Source organism: Kryptolebias marmoratus, linkage group LG15 (genome assembly GCF_001649575.2).
Source record: "Kryptolebias marmoratus isolate JLee-2015 linkage group LG15, ASM164957v2, whole genome shotgun sequence".
Classification (NCBI taxonomy): domain Eukaryota; kingdom Metazoa; phylum Chordata; class Actinopteri; order Cyprinodontiformes; family Rivulidae; genus Kryptolebias; species Kryptolebias marmoratus.
This window is the reverse complement of record NC_051444.1, coordinates 13,226,442-13,248,472: the sequence shown is the minus strand read 5'-3', so window position 1 is coordinate 13,248,472 and position 22,031 is coordinate 13,226,442. Positions and strand designations below refer to the sequence as shown.

The 22,031-nt window shown below is 40.8% G+C and overlaps 1 protein-coding gene across 1 annotated transcript in view; it reads right to left on the bottom strand.

The window, feature by feature from the left end:
• tln2a (talin 2a) overlaps window positions 1–22,031 on the bottom strand; it is a 78,444-nt gene that overhangs the window by 55,448 nt on the left and 965 nt on the right. The window contains exon 2 of the mRNA XM_017418736.3: window positions 1,106–1,153. The gene's annotated coding sequence lies outside the window, so the exon portion shown is untranslated. The remainder of the gene's footprint in view (window positions 1–1,105; window positions 1,154–22,031) is intronic.

Genomic DNA, 22,031 nt, shown 5'->3' with positions numbered 1-22,031 from the left:
TTAATTGCTTGAAAACTAAAAACACACAGCAACTGTAAAGTCATTTGTGGAGTGGAGCGTGGTTACAGAGAAGCTGGGCACCAGATGCTGCCAGTTAATTGCCCTGTGAAATCAGCACATTGAGTCAGCTGCAAAATGAACATTACTGTGTGCTGTCTGAGTATACGGGCACGGATCAATTTAATTATAATTTGGCTGGCTCCTAATAGTTTTCTACAGTTATAAACATGTTGTGTTGTTTCTACAGAAGAGGTCACGTGGCAGCTGATAAGGGTTACCTGGCAAACGGCTTTAAATCAAATGTTTCTTGATTACACAAACTCTCTCTTGCTGGTCAAACAGAAACAAGGTTGGGGGGGGGGAGAAAAACAACCTGCTCTCACGTATGATTGTGTTTTAGAGTGCACTTAAACAGCATAACATATGGATCAAACAGCCTCCTTTTATAGTATTCCAGCATGGATGTAAGTGAAGAGAATACCTCAACAACAAAAGGAAACAGACATAAAACACAAAGTGTGAGAAAGTACTGCAGCTGCTGCTGCAACTGAGTGCAACAGAGTACAGCTAACAGTCTGGAGGATAAAAAACTCCACACCTTTCACAGTATGCATCCATATGGCTCTGTAGCAGCCGGAAACAAGCTCTTACCCTGATAGGTTTTGCCAGGACAAACATGTAAAATACGACGCAGCAGTGACATGTAGTCCTACTGCAACGACAGCACTGAAACTACATTCCTGCCGCAGCTGATTACAGAATTAAAGTGCCACCAGAACATAAACCAACCATTATATCAACACCAGCATGTGAATTACTACGAGGTGGAAGAACATAGCATCAACAGCAGATGATGGCAAAAGAAGGACTGGAATGGGTCATAATCAGTGTCAGTGAAAGTGATCATTCACCGGCTCTACAACACGAGTGCCACGCTTCTATTACAGGGATTCAAACATGTGATTTTATACTTTAGTTCTCAGCAAACCACATATTTTCAGCTGCTTTTCCTTCATGTAACCGGCGCACACACCATCATCTGTAATGCCAACTTTATCCCACTGACACAGCTCACTTCTCTTTTCCCCCCCAATTCAATTCCTACCTTACTGTTGAGGGAAATGCAGTCCTGGATATCTGCTGATCGTCACAGCTGAAAAACAAATAGTGAAACATTTATGAGACAAACAGAATACACGCACACATACACAGAGTTTACATACAAATATAATTGCAGTTTTTACTGTGCCAACAAATAAAGAAGGATCCCGGAGCAGATGTGTTAATGCTCCTTGCACTAACACTTAGCCTTTTATTTTTAGTCATATGTAATAGGCTGCGCCGTAAGTGTCAGCACATACAGATTAGATACGCCCAGTGAAAAGTTCTGGTAAAAAGTACAAATTAATTGTAGGCTTCAAATGAGCAGAAATAGAAAGCCACATTTGGTTCAATGAATGGAGAGAAATTAAACGAGCATGACCATCAGCAACACAAAACATCACAGTTCAATAATCAGCACAGGGTTAAAAAGGATGTTCTGAAAACAGAACAAAAAGTATTGTGGAAACTAGACAACGTTAGAAATGAACAGCAATTTAATTACATACATAGTTAAGTTTAGGTACGGTAACAGCTTGACTAGTCCATTTAACTAGACAATTGGATTGTTCTAGTACGCAAGAAGAAGAGGGCAACTGCACCACAATACTGTGCAGAAATTGAGTCATCCCTGATTTCTTTATATTTTGTTTTATAGGAGTCAGGATTTTTTTAAAAATTAGTCCTGATCAGTATTTATCACCCACTGCCATGAAAGGCAGGCAATCATGAACATGTCTATGCGCGTGTGTTCGCTTGACAGTCTGTTAGCAAAATATCTCCTGAACCATTGGACGGATTTTAAGGAAACGCTCAGAAACTGAAAACTTTCATTGGTAACCAACAAACAGCAAGCACCAAGCCGTTTTAGGTTTCAAACTGGGGTTAACACACCGGATGGGTGCAGTTCAAGTTACAACTTACGGGTTTAAAAAGGCGCCGCCCCAAGTTCTGTCGTGATGCACAGTCAAACTGACATCTGTCCAGTTCATCACAATCACATAAAGAGCACGGACGATTGAGATGCACATCAGACTCATAAAGGTGAGTTTCAATCAATCATCATAGATAAATTAAAAACCACCATTATCCAAAGACAGCTTCATGTTTGCAAATGTCCTGGACAGAAATAGACAAAAGCAGAGCAGACAGGTGTAATAATCCACAACAGGCAGTGTGGATTTTTACACCTGTCCACACAGTGTTGTACAGTTCCCACAGCCGGAGTTAATGACACAAGCTGACAAACTGGAGGACTAATGGATGACGAGCGAAAGATTCATCAAATGTGGGCTGTTAGAGGTAAAAGCAACACACGGCTGACTCTCGGCGCAGTTTCTTCTCTCTCACTCAGGACGCTTTGCGTGCACTGCAGCTGTAACGACACTCACACTCGAACAAACACCCAGGTAGAGCGCAGAAATGCGTCGGCCTTGCAAATTTATGCACCGGTGAAGTGATCCATTTTCACATGCATGATTAAATGTGACAAGATTAAAAACATTTAACAGAAAAAGAAAAGAACTCTGCAATGTTAGAGGGCCGAGTCCAAACAGCTGCACTCTTGAAGCAAACACTAACCTGCACTGTTAACCATTGCTAACCATCACTATCTGGCGTCAGATTACCTGCCTACTCATCAGACCCTGTTGGCCCTTGGTCAAGCAGCTAGTGGAAACAACAACCTGCCCCCTGAGCTTTGCTGACTTGCTGACTAAGAGCTGAAAGGAGTTTTAGGTTTCTTGTTGGGAGGACACTGATGAACACAAAGAGTCACCTTTCAAGTTGAGGAGGTCAAAGAGTGATACACTGCACCACAACACTGTTTGGAGAAGCTCCTCACAGAACACAATACATCTTAGAGTGCAAGTTTTTTTTTTTTTTTAAAGCAGGTTTTTTATGTGCTTTAGTTGTGAAACTTATCTTTCTTACATGGAAAAAATAAGCCTCCTCCAGCATTCACATCATAGGTAACTAAATTTGTACCCGAGGAAAAAAACTACAACAAATGGTTGTACTATGAAATTGTATGCTTTACGGGAACTATTTTTAACCAACAAAAATGGTTTTGAAAATTCCAAGACTATATTATGTGCCTTTACAATCTGACTAACAGGCTCTAGAAATCTTTCAAAAAAAAAAAAAAAAGAGGCCACAGCTGAATGATAACACACAGAGTGCTGTCAGTGGGGCTGCTGCTGGCAGGAAGAAAAAAAAAAGAACTACACTGCTTGACCACCCTCTTTGTTCAACCTCGTCTTGCACCATGCAGCTATTTTACTTACTCATTTATTCATTATTTATTTTTGAAAAGAGTGAGAGAAAAAAAAACAGATCTACACTTTAGGAGACATGTTTAAAGTTTGTCTAAAGAAGAAAACAGCGATCCTCCAGAGACGACAAACTCAGAAAAACCTTCATGACTTCTTTCAATAAATAACAACTAGAAGGCAGAAGAAAAAAACTAAAGTGTATCTTTAAAAACATCATTATGGCACAAGCCTTTTTATGTAATATCTCTTGCTCGTCTAACCTAATGTGATTTATTTCACTTTGTGTTGTTTGAATACCAGTAAAATGACCTTAACTGAAAAAAAAAACATTGCATAAAAACTATACATATAAATTCTGAGTGAATGAGTGATACATTCAGAGGAATAAAAGAAATCCAATCTTGCTTTAACATTTAACCAATATATTTCAGATCTAACACAGTCAGACCCTTGTTGTTCCTTTAAGTCTATTAAGTGGCTTAAATAAGGAAAAAAACTTAATCTGCAGACTAAATTGTTTAGACTTGGCATAAATATTAAAGTTGTATTTAACAAGGCCATATATTAAGCTCACTTCTCATCAAGGATCCATCTTCAATAAAAACAGAATTATTTAATAAGTGGAAATAAGAGATTGTGCTTGGAGGAAAGTAAATATGAGTACACAAATAAAACTAAACCCACTTGCATAGACAGAAACATCGTCTCACATTGTTTTAGAAGACATTTTACATTCTTGTAATTCTTTCCTCTAAGCCTGAGGAACATAGCTTTGAGCAAAACCCAACATGTTTTAGTTTAGGCAACAAAACCTGAGGGTCACACAACTGGAGGCACAATTTGCCACTCGGGGCTTCATTGTCTCTTCCACCAAGCAGTGTTTTTTTTTTTTTCTTCTTAAAAACATCATTAGAAGCAAGACAAAGTAGGGACAAAGAAAAAAAAGTGTGTGGGAAACATTGTGCTCCAGACCCAAAAAGGAGCCTTTAATAAAAACTGCCACCATGATGTCTGAACACCAAACACCACTGACACAGCTGGATTACACACAGGTCAAAGAGGCAGCCCATATCACTTACAGAAAATGTGTATGTGTGTGCGTGCGTGCGTGATTAAGAGTATGTGCATCAATAATATATGCACCATGGTGCTCTGATGTGGAATTTCATGACAAGTGAAAACTAAAGCACAAATTCATTATAACCACCTGATTTATTGCCTCAACGCTGTTACAACTGGGAAGCTCCATTAAACACAAACGGGGGGGGGGGCAAAAGTTTGTTGCTGTCGGCAACCCCAAAGATCAATGGCAGCCGCTCGCAAAGTAAAGTAAAGCATCATTTGTACCATTCATAGTTCAAATTTTGTTTGCGATTTGTACAATCTTAGTATAAAAACAAGTCTTCTCTGAAAAAAACAGCCTGACAAATCAAGTTGTTAAACTGTTCAGCTGAACTCCACTAGAGCTGAGTTTTATTCTGGCAACAAATATGTTGATATGTGTCTTAACGCTATGGTTAATGATTGATAATTCACAACAACTGGGCAAATCCAGCATCTCACAAACTTTAGCCAAAGATCTTCTGAATTTTTCATTATTGAAACAAATCTAATCCTCTGAAATCCATCTGTGTGTGTGGTAGTCCATGAGACATTTAGCTGTTCTTGCAAACACATCCTTGAGTTGTTTAAACTGTAGAATCAAGGACAGTGTACTGTAACCATCAGCAAACCTCTCCAACAGGTCCAATATTTTGCAAAAGAACCCAAACCTTTGACCTAAAAACAGTCAAATGCAAAGGAAGAAAGACAGCATGAATCTTCATGGTGAAGAAAGGATGCTGAGGACCAAATGCCCTTAATTATGGACGACGGCACAGCTCGGCCTTGCAGTGCAGACTGACTCAAGCCCACCAAGTCATTTTTTAGTCCTCCAGCACCATCAGAGATAAGTAGCAGACCCTGATATGCAATTAGCTAAATGGGTCCATGGGACTTGATAAAATGCAACAAAGGGGGTGTGGTAGGAAACTCATTACCTACTACCCCTTTCATTAGGAGCCACCTGTTTAGAGCTGCACTCATTGCAGAGGGCTTATCAGCCTCAAGAAAAATAAGACAAACAGAGAAATCAAAGCAGGGAAGTATTGAAACCAACAGGTAAATAAACTGGTTTAATTTGAAGCATTAATACAGATTACAAAACACAAGTGGGTAAACAAAGCAAGCAAACATTTCTATTCCCCAATTATCTGTGTGAACCAAACTGTGTAATCTTTCAGGGCAAATTTATAATTTTTCTAGAATCCAGCAACACACTAAAAAGCATCATTTAAACAAACACAAACTATGTGACCTAACTGCTTGTGTGTGTGTGTGCAATCAATACAATTTATTCAGAAAACACGCTTATTTCAAATTAAAAGCAAGTCAGTCTGCAAAAAATTTTAAAAAAATCAATCAAAAAATAAAAATCAACAAGTTCATCTTAAAAGAAAACTGAGAATACTGACTGTTTTCCTCTTGCAGTACGGTGCTGATGTCTTAAGCAATCTCAGTTTTTTTATATTTTGTTTCAATGAAGGCAAACTTTCTTGATAAAAAGACCTTGAGCAACAAACTTCTGAAAGGTCTTTGGACACTGACAGCATGAAAGCATGACATTAAATATTTCGTAATAGTTTTCTGTTTTTTTGTTAGTTTGTTTTTCCTATTACTTTTTGAGGAAAAACGAAGAAATGGAGGATAAAAAATGAAGCTGAAAGCAACAAGACCTGACACTCGAACAGAGGTGCATCTAAGCCTTCAGCTGATTTATGTATGTGCCATTAGCTTTTTTTGAAAATCATCTTGGTGCAAAGATATATTTTAAGTCTGTCTTAGTTATTTTTGGTATTTCTTGAACAGAAAACATCTTTATGAGACAATGACATGCATAAAGATCTAATCTGAATAAGTTATTTGCCAAGTTGTCTGTCTTGTTGGTGTTTGTTGTACAAGAACTGGACCAAAGTGTGGAAAAAGCATGTAATGTCTAAAGAAAACTTTGGATATACCATCAGAAAACCTGCAGAACTATTGGTTAGGACCACTTTAAAACAAATCTGTATGAAGTAATCCTACTTGAAATAAAGGGTAGCTCAAGACTTTAGCACACTGAGTTTTTTTAGGACATCTGGAGAACAGCTGCTGCTCCTCATCACATGCACACATACACACTTACATATGTTATTACATAGCCTCCCTGTAAGAGGTTAAAGTGGTCAGTAAGTGTCCAGACACTATTTAATATGGTGTAGGTATGGACAATCTTTGAAAATCTAACACTACACAACCACATGTACACACCAAAATAGGTAGAGTAACACACACTGTCCTGTCTCTCTTCTATACAAGGCAACCACTCTACGCTCTCTTGGGAAGGCAGATTCTCAATGATTAGTCCTGCCTATCCAGAGGGTGCGGGGGTGGTGGGTGAGGGGTGTTTCAGAGGGAGGGCTTCTAATTTAATTACACAAACACCGCCTCTCTCTCTCTCTCTCTCTCTCTCACACACACACACACACACACACACCCTTGTTAGTTTGTGAGGTCTCCGTCTGGCAAGTTAGAATGTAAGCGTTCAGGTCCTGTAACTTTCTAACAAAGTGTAATCGTCAGTCTGAAAATTAAGAGTTTCGTAGGTTTTCTATCACACATGCAAAAAGAAACAACTGTTTAAAGTTGATGAGAAGACAAAATGATGGATTGGGGTTCTTTTTTATTTTAACCCATTACCCCAGTTTGTAGTTGGAAAGACTGAGCAGAGCTGAAAGTCACAGCTCTCGATTTACAGGTCCAATCTATCGTCCAGTCCTCACTTATAGTTATGAGTTGGATGATGATCACAGAATGAGATCCTGGTTACAAGCGACTGAGAAATGAGCTTCCTCTGGAGGGTGGCTGGGCTCAGCCTTAGAGACCGGGTGAAGAGAAGAGTCACTGCTCCTCTGCATCAAAAACAGTCTGCTGAGGCGGTTGAAGCATCTCCTGGTTGCCTCCCTCTGGAGGGTTTCTCTGCACATCTCACTGGACAGAGACCCCAGGGCAGACCCAGAACTTGCTTAACACAGGGATTAAATATTTCTTCTGACCTGGGAACCCTTTAGGATCCCCAGGAGGAGTGGCAAAGTGTTGCCAGGGAGGGGGATGTCTGGGTTCCCCTCCTGGACCAGATACCTCCACAACCCAATCTGGGATTACAGAAGACAGTAGACCCTTATTTTAATGATGGTGGACGAAGCAAAATAAACAAAACATGGCATTTCAAAAAGCTGCTTCTGCACAGATAAGTAAAAATGAACTTTTATGTAAATTGGTTAAAGAAAAAACTGTCAACAGTAATTAGGTAATTATAGCAGATCAGACTACATACTCAGATTATTTGGACATTTTTAAAAGTCTTTGTACAGTTTTTACACGATTGCTCCATTCTACCCACTGAAAATACACTTACTATACAGTTTTGTAAGCGTTTTATCACATTTTCCTTTCAGCTTGGCAAACATTTAGCAATAACACTGAAATAGCTATTAAAGTGCAACAAAAAGATTACAACTAAGATTGCACAACCTTCAGAAGACATGCATTTACAATATTATTGTTGAATATTATGATGACATTATCAGTTGTGATAAATCAACATTTTCCTCTCTTCTCCCCCTTTTTTCTGTTATCACAATGCTCACAACACTCTTCACGTGTGATCTATTGTGCTGCCATAACTCATATGTTATAAAAAGGACTGACCATAAAGAAATGTATCTTTAAAAAGCAGCACATCTTTTAAAGGATACAAAACAAGTATTTTATTTAATTTTGCTTTCCATTATAAATTCTATAATAACTTGTTGAGAATGATCACACAGTCCCTTGTAGGTCTCCCTTCACGGAAGAATTCCTTTAAAGCTTTTGATGTGGAAAGGCGGGTCACATCAGGAGGATCCTCTTTCTTTTAGCATCATCAAAACTGACCACAACATCCTTTTCATAAATGACTCAACACCACCTGCAGCAGCTGCAAACTCCCTAATGTCAAACAGGTAAAATAAAAAAAAGGGACATTTTGTGAATTTAAAGTTTTATGTAACTTATATTTACTTCAATAACAATTCAAATTCAGCTCAGTCCATCTTTAAAATGCTCTATAGTTCTTTCCAGAATTTAGGAGCTGAACATTTGTCATGCTAACAAAAGGTGCCAACCAAGTGCCAACCATGTGTGGCACTTTAATTTCTGTTTGAACCCACGAAAAAATGTGCTGGACAATTTTACAGGAACCCCTACAACACCTGAAGCAGAGACTCCAGTAAGGATAAAACATCAAGCAACACTGCAACTTGTATTACTTATAGCTTCAACAATATCCCAGCTGGTTGTATATGCAGTGTTTGAATATCTGGAGAAGAATGGTATTAGCCTCTGTTTGGATATTTTAAAGCTATGACATATTAATTGGATCAGTATGTGACATTAATGTTTACTGCAGGGGAAAGTGTCAGAGTTACTGCTCTGTAAAGGAACAAGGGCACCTATAAGAGCAAATCATGCCAAAAATAGCTTAAAAGAGGGGCGTTACTTTATACTCGATTTTTTAATAAGTTGATTCTTATGCTGCATATGGGAAGCCAGTGCGCTTGCTCTCAAACTGACAAATGACCCATAAAAAAGGAAAAGCACGCAGGGAGCTACAGGAGTGAAAACATCTTTTACAAGATGCAATAAATCATCAAAGCCCAGTTTTAAAAGCCACGTCTCAGCCTGGCAGCCGTGCAGATTGGGATGGACCAAGCCTCTTCTTGTGCTGCTGATCTAATCTTCTTTTGCATCTCAGCCGCACAGATATGAGAGCCCAATAATCTGCTCATTGAGTGGACAGCTGCGAGCAGGCATTTAACGCTCTGCTACTGTACCTCCAGCTGCGTTGGCACTCGCAGACACAGTCCACGGCTCCAAGCACTGACGTACATTTTGAATACTATGAGCAACGGCAGCTCTTATCTTTTCCATTAGCTGCTTTTGCCGTAAAGGCTTTTTAATAGATGAGTGCCCTTCGAGGTGTGACACTTTTCTAAAGCTTGTTTAAAAAAAAAAAGCGGTGCACTGTAATACCAGGACAGGTGGATGTGATAAGAATTTCAGGCAGGTAAGCCAACCAAACAGGCAGGAAAACCAATTAAAAAGCAAGCCGAGGCTGTCCAGAGGCCCCGGGACACTAAAGGAGAAGAAAAAAACATGGCATGGGAGGTAAACGGCCATACATGGCTCTGACTGCCTATTGTGGGAGAACAATCCAGCTTCTCCAAGCTGTCTGTAAAGTGAAAGCCTGGCCCCTCGATTGTAAGGTCTATTGTTGGGAGCAGACAGGAGCCACTCCCAGCTCACCTCATGCACATTAAATAGCCTCCATTGTTTGAGAGGTCAACAAAAGGCACATAAAGTAGTGAGCAAATACAAACACTTCTCACCCAGTTCTATGAAGACGGGCATGCTTGCATTAAAAACTACAGGTACACATTTTATCTTTGACAGCGTTGCATAAAAAAAAAAAAAACAACACACAGCTAGAACACAGATCACACATTTAGCAAGATGGTTCACATTAAGCACAAAATAATATATTTTTGTAAAAAATTATTCAAAAGATCCTGTTTAAACTTCAGCCTAAAAAAATATTTGTAATCTGGTTGTTGAGCAAACTTTGTCCACAACCCCTAAACATGTAAGGAGACAATGCGGTACAAATTAGATTTGTATTTTCATAGATTTTCACTTTGCCTCATACCTAGTGAAAAAAAAAATCATTAGTTTATAGACTAAATAAATCCAAAAAGCAGGGATTAGTTCATTAAAGTTATCTAATTTACCTAAAAGTTTAATACAGCATTTCTAGTATTTTCAAAGTGAATTTTTTATTTTTTTATTTTCCCTTAACATTGTTTTATCTTCTTTGAACATAGAGCCAAGTTCTTTTTCATAATATTTCATTACACTAGTGAAGGTAACACAGAACAAAAGTTAAACCACAGTGTATGAAAAGATTATGAGATAACCAGACAAATGAAAAGTTAAAGATTTCAAATATCAGACCCACAGTGTGATTATCCTGTTCATCGATACACAACGTAATTCAGCAGACACATGAGCTGATTTACAGCCTAGCGAGCCCTATCAGAGCTGCAGCCCGGGTGTTGACATGCTCACTAACCTCAGGGCTGCAGAGAGAAATAAGTGGGGTGTTGAAATAGAGATAGGGGGTAAGAGAAAATTGAGTGAAGAGTAGATACGGGAAGCTGAAGAAGAGGGAAAGCGAATGAGCTGAGTTTTAAGGAGGGGCTGAAGGAGCAGAACGAGGTGGGGGGGGGGGGGGGGGTGCTTTGACTGCTAGGTCAGCAGGCTGGAGCTGATTCCAGGACGGATTATCTTTCAGCAGGAATACCAAAACCGCACCAAAGACAGACCGGGGGGAAGGAGGTGACCAGCACTATGAATTTAAACAATGCAACATGCTAGTATTACTACACGAGAGATCACAAAAAAGTATTTTTATTAAAAAGAAATATTAAGATAAATGAAAGTTGACTATAACTGAGTAGTGATGTTTTAACACGTGTAATGTATGATCTCTATTTAAACATGTGGTTACAGAATACTTTATTGTGTCAGAAACAGGGGGACAGATCATCTTCCTCATCACTTCCAGCCTGTAAATGGTCCACTGTGTTCACCCATTGCTAACTTGCTCTGCCTGCTGCTGGGGGTTAAGAAGAGTAGAGTGCAGTAGATTTTTGGCCCCATGTTCACTGTAGAATGATAGTGTGGTATGGCACCATAGGTCTGTCAATACTGATTGCCAGGTTCCTAAAAATATTAGACAAAAAAAAAAAAAAAAACATCTGAATATTTTATTTTAAACATGTGCCTTATATGAAACACCCTGTATCAAAGATACAAACCAGAAAATTCAGAGTAACTTACTATTTTTCCAAATAAATCATATGTTGGTCAGATCAGAGGATAATTTTTGCCGTTCTAGCTGTTTTTCTCTGACTTGGAACTTCAAAGTTCCAAAGATAAGAAAGAGGAAAGATGCAAACCATGGAACAACTTTCCAGATACTAGTTTTCTAACAAAACAAACTATTTATTGAACCATTTTATCTGAAAATGTACTGCTATGTCTTGACAAGTCTATTAACGAAGCCCCCCTTGTTACCATTTATGCCTTTCTTACGTGGATTTGCTTAAATCAATTTGCACTGTTCTTAAACAAGTCCATATTGTTTCTGGCTCTACAGGTAGAAGCACAAAATTTGAGTTAAGTCTAAAAGGGATGGACAGTTGCACATATGTAGCGTATTTAGGTCTTAAAAAGTTGATAGCAGATTACTCTTAACCAGCTCTCACAGTAAATGATGTTTTCGAAAGTGGGTTGTTTATCTGCATATAAACACTATGCCACAAAGATGCCATTCCCTGCCATAAAAACAGAGCATGAGTTAGTGTCTGCTTCAGGTAAACACCCTGCCTCAATAAATCCCTGCAAAGTGAAGGAAGGCTGAGGAATGCACAGCAGTCCAAAGCACACAGCAGATGCCAGGTTGCCAAGAAGAGTTCACCTGCTCTTTATAAAAAAAAAATCCTTTCCAGCACATAAAACTTTGGTCCGAGAACAATCTGCTCTTGACTTTAAGCAGAACCAGATCAGAAGTAAAACCCCCAGTTTTCACCTGCCACTTGTAACTGGTATTTCTGTAGACAATCCTTGCAGTATCTGTTGCCAAATAAGTCCCGACCAAGTGTCTGCATGAGAATTCCCTTATGAGCAGCCAGCAACAACTGCGCTTGCCTACTCGCCTTACAAGCACAAACAATCTTGTGGCTAACAGAGAAGATGCCTCGCTTGAACAATATAACTAGATACAGGAAAGTCACTTAAAAGTGGAGACCCATCATTGAGTAGGAGGTCCTAAAGGGCTAGAGGGGAGGGTGGGGAAGCCTTCCCTGATAATTGTCCTGTGGTTGTGCTCTGCTCTGGGAAGATAAGTAACCCAACTGAGGACAAGGCTGGCATTCTCTCCTGAGTCCCAAAGACAAAATGCCTGAGTCCATCTAAACAGGGGGATCTGACAATGCAGCATTTGTCTCCGTTCCAGCTGGAGAACAAGCTCCCCACACACATGCCGACATGAAACAGTGCGGACCAACTTTAAAGTCACAACAGTAACAATCAATCTTTTTTTTTTTGACATCGGTAAAGCAGGAAACGTGGACACTAAATCACAATTCAGTTCTGTCAAGTGGACGGAGGGAATATTCTGTTAACAAACATAGACCTACAAAAGTAGACATGTGGTGCATATAAAGGCATTGAATTTCATGTTTTCAATGATCCAACCCAAAAGAACAACAAGAACAAGCTGAAGGAAAGGCCTTCAAACCACATGCAGTTCATGTAGAGTTCATTCAAACAACAGTTGAAGTCAGAGGTAAACAAGTAAGCTGTATAAAGCTGAATACCAATTAGAGCACAAGTTAAACACCCAACCAAAAACTAAACTTTGGTGATTATTTTAGACAAAGTATATTTTTACTAAACTGAGTTGGTACTGTTACTTCACACTGTAAAATTCTTGTTCGTTAAAATTCTTGTTACTGTTAAAATTAGAGATTAATCTATAAAAGAGACGGTTTCTGGCTTGATCAGCCATGCCTTTTGACTGACAGGTTACTCAAGTATGTCCAATCCTGCATTTGTCAAATTTGCACAAGCAGCATGATGGTTCAAACAAAGAGCAAAGCAGCACAATAACATAAGAGCCACACACACACTGACACTTCAACAGCGGGGAAGATTTTCACATTAAGAATTTTGCTCATGATTTGTTCATTCTCAGCATGCACGGAGAGCCACCTCAGCAGGGCAGCGTTCTGCCTGAAACATCAGTGCACTGCTTGTCCTTTAAAAGAAATCCAGCTTCCTGGATGAAACGAGCATTAGCTCCAAAGACAAATGATGACTTTGTTTAGTAAGGAAGACGATGAGATAATTTTCATAGAACATGAATTCCTTTCAGCTGGGCAAATTACATGATGAATGGAGCGAGTGCATAGAGTCCACAGCTTGAAGGAGAAACTTTAACATATGTATAAAATATCATGGAGCAAAAAGATTCTGAACAGCAAATTTATTCAGGCACTTTAAACACCATCATTCCAGTCAATAAGATTAATCTGGAGATGCTTGGCAGAGGAAGGAGCCAGCAGTCCGGTTATATTCCATTGTGGATAAATATAGCTTTAAAGTATTTATCAAAGGGTTAGTTCAGATCTTTCAAAAGAACGGTTCTGCAGAAAAGTATAAACAATTAATACATCCTAACTGTTGAAGCTAGCTCTTTGAACAACCTTGGTTTAGAAAAATGGAGTTCGATTCTCTTCAATCTGATGAGCTGCGGCCTAAACCAAGTGGGGCCAGGACCGAAGTGGATCGCTGCCGTCACAGTGGTTCAAGTGAACGCTAATTTTTAAACCTTTGCACTGCGGTTAGTTTTACGTTACAGTTATTTCAGTAGAAATAATATGATATTCCCGCATGAAATACCTTCACTGGAATTGCTATAGCCAGCTGCTGCTATTTTGCAAATATCATGTGTGATATGAAACTAAAGGTGAAGTAAAAGATCTGAACTGTCCCTTTTATGGTCCTGTTGCCCGTTTTAGCCTCTCTGCTTTCTCTTGAAAGTACACCGACAACAACCATGAGACAAATACTTTGACTTATCACAATATGAAAAAACACAGGCGTACTAAGTGTTGTTAGTAATGATTTAATTTTGCTGAAGGACCCTGTAAATTTGACCGTTAACCTGCATTTGCAATCATCATTAACAGAGTTATAGATTTCTTACCATGCCACAATTACATTTATTCTGCGAAAAAGGTCTAGCAGCAGTTAATATAAGCATGGCATCCTTGTAGCGAACTGCATTAGCATCCACTGCCCACTAGTCCAATAAAAGACTATTTTCAGGCACTTGATTAACACTGAGCTTCCCACATGTAATGCAGGCTTGCTGCCACAATCATATTGCTGACTTTAAAAAAAAAGAGAGTAATGTTTACAGCTCCACATAGCTGAGTACACTCTGATTGGAGTTTGGTCCTCTTCTCTCTGTCCCCGTTTTCTATTCTGAGGGCCTGGCAGCACTCCCATGTACTCTCTCTCCCTTAGCTAATAAACAAAGAGTGGTTTCCCTTATATAGCTTTGTTCAAGCGCTCAATGAGCAACTCTGGAAGCTTGCAGCAAAGCAAGGAGGGGAAGCAAGTGGGTTGCAGACAGAAAGGTTCGGGCCAAGGGCATAGAGCACTGACAGTATGATTGTGTAACACTCATACATTAACAGCCACTTAAAGTGCTATTTGTGGTGCCATCCATCCGCAGAATTCTGCAAAGTCAGGTTGACTGGATCTCAGAGAGCTGCTAAGTGAGACGTCCAACATGAAACTATACGAACGAAAAACACCAAGCGTTTTTCTTGCGGCGGCTCAACTTGTTATGTCATGATAGAATCACAGGAGATGTGCGAAACGAGGCTCATCCTCTCTGACTGTGGTCGAATGTCATCATGTTTAACTGCGCTTCATTTGTCAACATGTACTTTGCACTCTGTGACACTGACAAAGACTTAAACTCGGAAGTAATCATCACACAAAAGTGCGAGAAAAAAAAGGCACAAAACATCTGTTCTGTGGTCTTAAAGCAAACACTGATACACAGCTAAACTAAACTACAACTACTACTAAACTACTAGTGAGCTCTGGATCTGCCAAGTTTTCCTTTTCAGCTGAGGTCGTCCTTCACCACAACAGACTGAAGCTACTGCACACCTTCACTGCTGCAGACAAAGCTCGGATCTGTCGGTCCACCTCTTGCTCCATCCTGCCTTCGATTGTGAAGAAGACACAAAGATACCTAAATTCTTCCCTTCAACCTCAACTCGGAGGGACCGTTTCACCTTTTTCCAGTTGAGAAGCTGATTCTCATCCCAGCCACTCTGCACTCGGCTGTGAACTGACCCAGCGCACGCTGACGGTCTCGGTTTGAAGACAGCAGCAGAACCACATCTTTTGCAAACAGCAGAGACGAGACCCTGAAGCTCCCAAACCGGGCATCCTCTTCTCTATGACTATGCCTTGAGCTCTTTAAAGCTTTATAGCCTGAAAAAAAATTATTAAAGAGATAACAGCAGGCCCAACTCATCTTTGGCTTTAAGATTTTAATTTTAAGCTATTTAAGACACTTAACTTAGGGAAAGATATCACCAATCTTAACATTATGGGACTAAATGAAAAAAAAAACATTTAAATCTATTAAGAACAGTATTAAACAGCATACACTGAACACTGCATCTTTATGCCAATCTGAATGCTACCTACTTGTCTCTGAAGCATTTAGCTTTTTCTGTTCTGCAATGCTCAACGCCTGCAAGCAGGGTGGCCAGAGGGGGGTTACTCCTAATTCAAGTCAGCCGCAAAACATTTGAAGCAAGAATTTATCCTTATGGAAAACCTAAGAATAGCTTCCCCAGGCTGCAGGAGGGCCGAGGAGGCTCGAAAGGAACGAGATATATTTCCAGTACTCCCTGCAACGATCTCTCGACACAACTAAACAAAGCCGCGAGCTGCTTCAAAGTCACTTCCTGGGGAGTTCCAGCGCAGGATACTTTTCACAAACTACAACGTCACGGAGACGGAAATAATTTAATGAGTGATACAAATGTTGAAATTTGTCAACAAGCACGTTGAGTAATGAGAACACCATTTGTTGATGACTTGGCCAATAGATTCAGTTACAACCAGCTGCTGAGGGACCCCCCTAAAGCAGCAGATGAAACTTAAATGAGCTCATTTTTAAAATAGAAGGCTGGGGGTTAGTTTGTCATTGTGGATTTATATTTTCTTGTTTAAGGCTTCGACAGCCAACATCATATCCGTCTCCTTTTAATGTGATGAAGATATATATTAAAAAATTAAAAAGAACTGCAGCTACAGCTAAACATAGCATCAGACTTTGAATACAATACCAAAAATAACATGTAGTATTTAATTATATACGTTACTAAGTCAATAATAAAGCTCTTCTTGTAATGGACAGATGTCTGCCCGGTTCAATATAGCTGCAGACACTCTCACTCAGTCTGTGAATTTAACCCTCTGATGTATCATGTTTTCTCCTGTGACCTTTGGCACCTATACTGCACATTCAACGTGGCAGATAAAATGCCCCCATGCTGAAAGAACAAACACATGAAGAAAAAATCAACTGTACTGCCTGAAGAATTTTCAAATGTTAAACTAAAAAGAGAAAAATCTGCAGATTACAGGATCTTTTACAAAAAAATGGCCACAAGTAGTTGTGAACAAAACAGGCATGGGGACACTGTTTGCGGAGTAGCTGTGTTTCTGTACTGGGAGCCGCAGACACCTGATTAGGTTACATTTCTGCCCTGGTGACTAAGAGGCACGAGCCTGGAGGTGGCAACCATGGCAGCAAGGATTTCTGCCAGAGACGCAGCCAGTAATAGCCGAGGAGCTCAGCAGCGGCTTCAAACGCATTTCAGAGCAGATCCTCTTTAAGCCAAGGGTTGAGATGATGGTTCACTTGCAGAGGACTTCAAATTAAAACTCCGGAGTTTCACTGAGAGCCTGAATCCTAAGAGCTAATGAGCTGTATGCAGATGTTTAAGTGTAGCCTCAGAGAGTACTAAACTCCTGCCTGACTGTGTTCATTTTACAACTCAACAAACTTCACAAAAGAGTCCACAATCAAAAGACAGAATGATGCTGTAATAATTTATAAGTCAATCATTTTTCAGAGAGTGTAAAGCATGAACAATGAAAGGAGTAAAGTCTTAGCCTTTGCATTATAAGTTATATATTAAAAAATCTATTAAGTGTGTTCTTCACAGCTTGCTTTAGGATTCTGATATGATACAAACACCTCTGCTCACATCATTTAGCTGAATTTGTGAATGCAGCTCGTAAAACAATATTTAGGCAAAAAAGAAGCCTGACATTCCATCTCCCGTTTCCATGACAACCATACTGGCCATTTTGAGCATTTTGTAGCCAACACGCTCAGAATTCGGTATGCTTAAAGCAGAGTGGTGGTTCTCTGATTCGTATTGCAGGACACGCAGAGCCACATTCTGAGACTACCACTGGGCTCCGACTGCTCCGGCTTCACACTGCTGCCCCTTAAAAAACACACTTCACCTTTAATTACGGGCTGGGACGTAACTAAATGCGAACATGTTCTGTCCTAGAGACATGCTACATATGTAAAGCCAATTAATTAGCAAAGGCCCGGAGTGCAGAAATAGTTTGTGTTATCGGGAGGCAACCAACAGCTCGGGCATCATCCACTTCCACTGAAACCTAGAAGGGATGGTGGACCGTGTGGGAGGCAGGCAAATGAGAATTTAGTAGGAGGTGGGAAGGAAGAAAAAAAAAGAAAAGAAAGAAATTTGATAGGATGTGCCAAGAAGACAGACTCAACTATATCCATGCAACCACACACACACACACACTTACACCATTTCACTCAAACTATTTGAACTTTGTTCCCTCAAATACCAACTTTGTTCAGTCTCTGTTATTTCCACTGTATTGTTTTAAAGAGGATTTGTTTTTTTTCTCATTTTAGATTTAAAAAATGAAGTTTGGACAAGAACTTGCTTATCACTTTAACTTGTTTTATGCCACGGTCACTTGATACGAGTTCTAAAACGAGTTCCATGTTTCTTTTTTCTGTCTGATGATGCCCAAGCTCTGTAACTGAGGACGAGGCCACTTTCTCACCAGAATTCCTGCTTGGAATCTCGTGAATTTTTTTTTTCCTCCCCTTTTGTGTTTAAAGGTTACGCAGGCCTTGGCTGATCACAGCAAAGTGTGAAATTCTGTTTCATTGTTAGCGTGAACCAGAAATTCCCCCACCGTCATCCAGAGCCTGGCACAGAGCGCACTGCCTCAGCAACGGCAGCGTGGTCAGAGTGGTGTGGAGCTGCAGCTTTTTTTTTACCAAAGTTTAAAGTGTTCTCCCGTTCAGTCTTTGTGGATTTAATAACCCATTTACCTGCTTAAACAAAGAATCTTTCCTGCCAGGAACCAAGACGTGCACAAAAGCGTGGACCAACTAATGTGCGTTTTAGACGTGACGCCAATTACCACTGGCAACTTTTATTAACTCACAGGTTTTCTGGAGCTCGTCGTTTATTCATCGGACTGAGTAATATTTGCTTTTGACTTGGAGAAAAAAGATGCCTCATCCAGTCTTCTGCCAGTTTTGCCCCCCCCTTTTTTTTCCTGACAGTGCCCATCTACTTCCAAATGGTTTCCATAGAGGACTTCCCAGATGGTTCTGCAAAACAAACCATCTGGTGTGTCAGGTTAGGTTAATGTAGCAACAGCAAGAAAACAGTCCATGATTATCTGCTTTGGCAGAAATACGTTAGAACAGTAAGGGTAGTAATCCATACCGACAGTCTGAAACAAAGCAGACTCCACCACGAATGACGTTAACCGCTACACAGAAAAGACATTTTACAAATTGTTTTATAAACAAAATCAAATGGCAAAAAAAAGGGTCAGAAAGTGGATTTGATTTCATGAAAGTCTAAACTGTTATGACTTGCTCCTTACTGATTATGAGTTTTGGAAAGATGAATGCAAAATGAATGTCGAAGGCACGGCGCAACTGATGTGCTTTCGTTGTGCCAGTCTGTTTATAAGATACGAAGGCAGGCAGGAGAATTTCAGTCGATTCACCTCTGCATTGGCCGGGTGGGAAAATTTGCTCTAACCAGCTTTTTTTGGAAAGCACTGATGCAGCAACACAACCAATGGCAAGTAATAAAAAAAATGCATTTTTTTCTTGCAATTTTGAGTCACCAGTTAGTCGCCCAACAGTGGCAGCCCAGTGAGGCAACACTTCAACCCTACCTTTTTACCTCACTGCCTCCACTGAAAAAGGTCCAAACATGTGCATGCCATGGTTAGCGGGTGCCATGTTCCTGCGTCTGAATGAAAACAAGTTCTCGGTCTTAGGATGAGAGAAGCCTTTCATTTTTAAATCCAGATTAACAGCAGCAATATGACATGACTGATAAACTACAATTGGGATTATCCAGGCACTGCGCTCTACATCTTTCCCCTGCCAAGTTGTGTACGACACTGCGATAATTGCACAATTAGGGCAATTATTACTCGGTAAAACGAGGATAAAAAAAAAAAATCAGCGTTCGCCGTTAATTTTTCTGCCAGTGTTTGCAGCCAATCACAAACCTGGCAACCTCTTCCTAGTATCTGGAAGGCCTTGAAATCAACTAAATCCAGTTCACTAACAAGGAAAAAACAACAAGCAAAACATAATTATGAAGTTATTAAAGCATACATGATAGATTTTTTCTTCATTACAGAGCAGGCGTCAAGGGCTGCAACACAGAAATGGTAAATAACTTGTATAGCACTTTATCTAGTCCAAGGACCCCAAAGTGCTTCACACTACAATCATTCACCCATTCATTCACTGATGGCGGTAAGCTACATTGTGTCCACAGCTGCCCTGGGGTGGGCTGACAGAAGTGAGGCTGCCATCACACCGGCGCCACCGAGCCCTCGGACCACCACCAGTAGGCAAGGCGGGTGGAGTGTCTTGCCCAAAGACACAACGGCTGAGACTGACAGAATGGCAACCCTCCGGTTACAGGACAAACGCTTACCTCCTGAGCCACTGTTGCAATTGAGCTCTAATACATTAGACAAATTTGATGCAACCAAGTTTTCTCTGCAGCTTTAAAAGGATCAAATTTCCCTGAATTCAACATCCAGCCTTTTTTGAAATATATAAAGCTGTCCAACATATCACCAATCGTGTTTCTTTTACTGTACTCCACTACTTGCAATCTCCTGCAGGAAATAACCAAGCTGGACTTACTATAACCATAGCCCTGCAACGGTGATTGATGTGGATGATAATGACACTTCCTGCCCGCGCAGCAGGGCTGAGCACGGCTACCGCAGACGGTTGGCTGCCTCCTCCTCAGATCCGCCGAGCTACCATTGTGATTAAAATGTCATTATGGGCTGCTCATTACTTCCTCTGTGGCCACCGGTCAAGACAGAAGCCCGTTTTTTTTTTCCTCTTTCCCCTACGCAGAACAGAGAGACGGATCAATAAATTAGCCACGTGCGGCCGATAAATAACACCATATGAGATTAACCTTGAAGGCTGAGGGGAAGCGTGTGGTCAACAGATTCCAGCCACTGAAGAGTCATGGGCAAACCAAAAGGCTCACAGGTACTGCTCAGCATAATCATCTCCCAAACAGACAAACTGATTTGTATTTGACAGAATCTGCCATCTCAAACGGACCTAAATGAATTACTGCCCTTAAAAAGAACAGGAGTTCTTTAGGGATATCTTTCCTCCTTAAGTGATTTCAGCACCTGATAAGTGAACAGCTACAACGAGCTGATCGTTAATGAACCCGCCTCGAGAACTTTGAAGGGACTGCACTGACACGTTCTCCCCTAAATGCCAGCGCAGGCAGTGATGTAATGAAAAAGGCTGCTGATTGTTGCCATTATGTCAGGAACGGCATATGGAGTTTGGTCAGCTGAATGAATGATCGGTGCCGTCGCCTGTGGCAGAGCTGCATACCAAACAGCAGCAGCAGCAGCTGAAGGCAACAGTTCACCGTGGAGCTCAGGAAAAATGACATTCTCCGAGAGATGAATCCGAGGCAGAGCTGATGAGTGCCGAGGGCCAGCTCGTTAGGCGAGACACGCTGCCATTTTGAAAGGGACACGTTTAAGACGCTCTCCTCTGATGAACGCCTCAACGCCTGGCTACGTGCAGGCGGGCTGATGGTACCTGCCGGATGTGTGACAAAGACAGCGAGGCTCTCCGAGGCACTGCACACACACACACACACACACACACACACACATACACAACACAGCCTTTAAGGTCATGTGTCTTTTTTTGACAAGCCAAGGTCTTGGCAGCCACAGGCAGTGGGGTGGGAGAGGGGATGAGTGTGTGAGAAGCGTGTGTGTGTGTGTGTGTGTGAGACGGGGGTGGGGGCGGATTTACTTTTGCCCATTAAACTGCCAGAGAAACTCACTTGCACATCAAACACCGCAGGCTGCCACGGTCTCATATGAGCCATCGCTTCGACCTCCCCGACCAGCTCGCAGCCAGGCTCTCCGAACCCCACAGATTGATCCACAACTACTAGTAGCCATGAAGCGTATTGATCCCCCACCACCCACCTACAAACTTGGCACAGAGGCAGGCCAGACAGAAGGGGTGACATCTGGAGATATCACGAGAATTCCTAACAGCATGTGATCATCCTATTTAAAAAAGAAAAAAGAAAAGGCTGAATGTGAGAGGCTCGTTTTTCAATGAAGGGGTGTGGCAGCAGAGCAGAGCAGAGACAGGCAGCCATCCTCACTATTTATCCAACATATTCCCGGAGGGGGGGCTGCTGCAGTGCTGCTTTACGCTGGAAAAAAACAAAAAGTTGCAAACAATCCCCCCCCCCCCCCCCC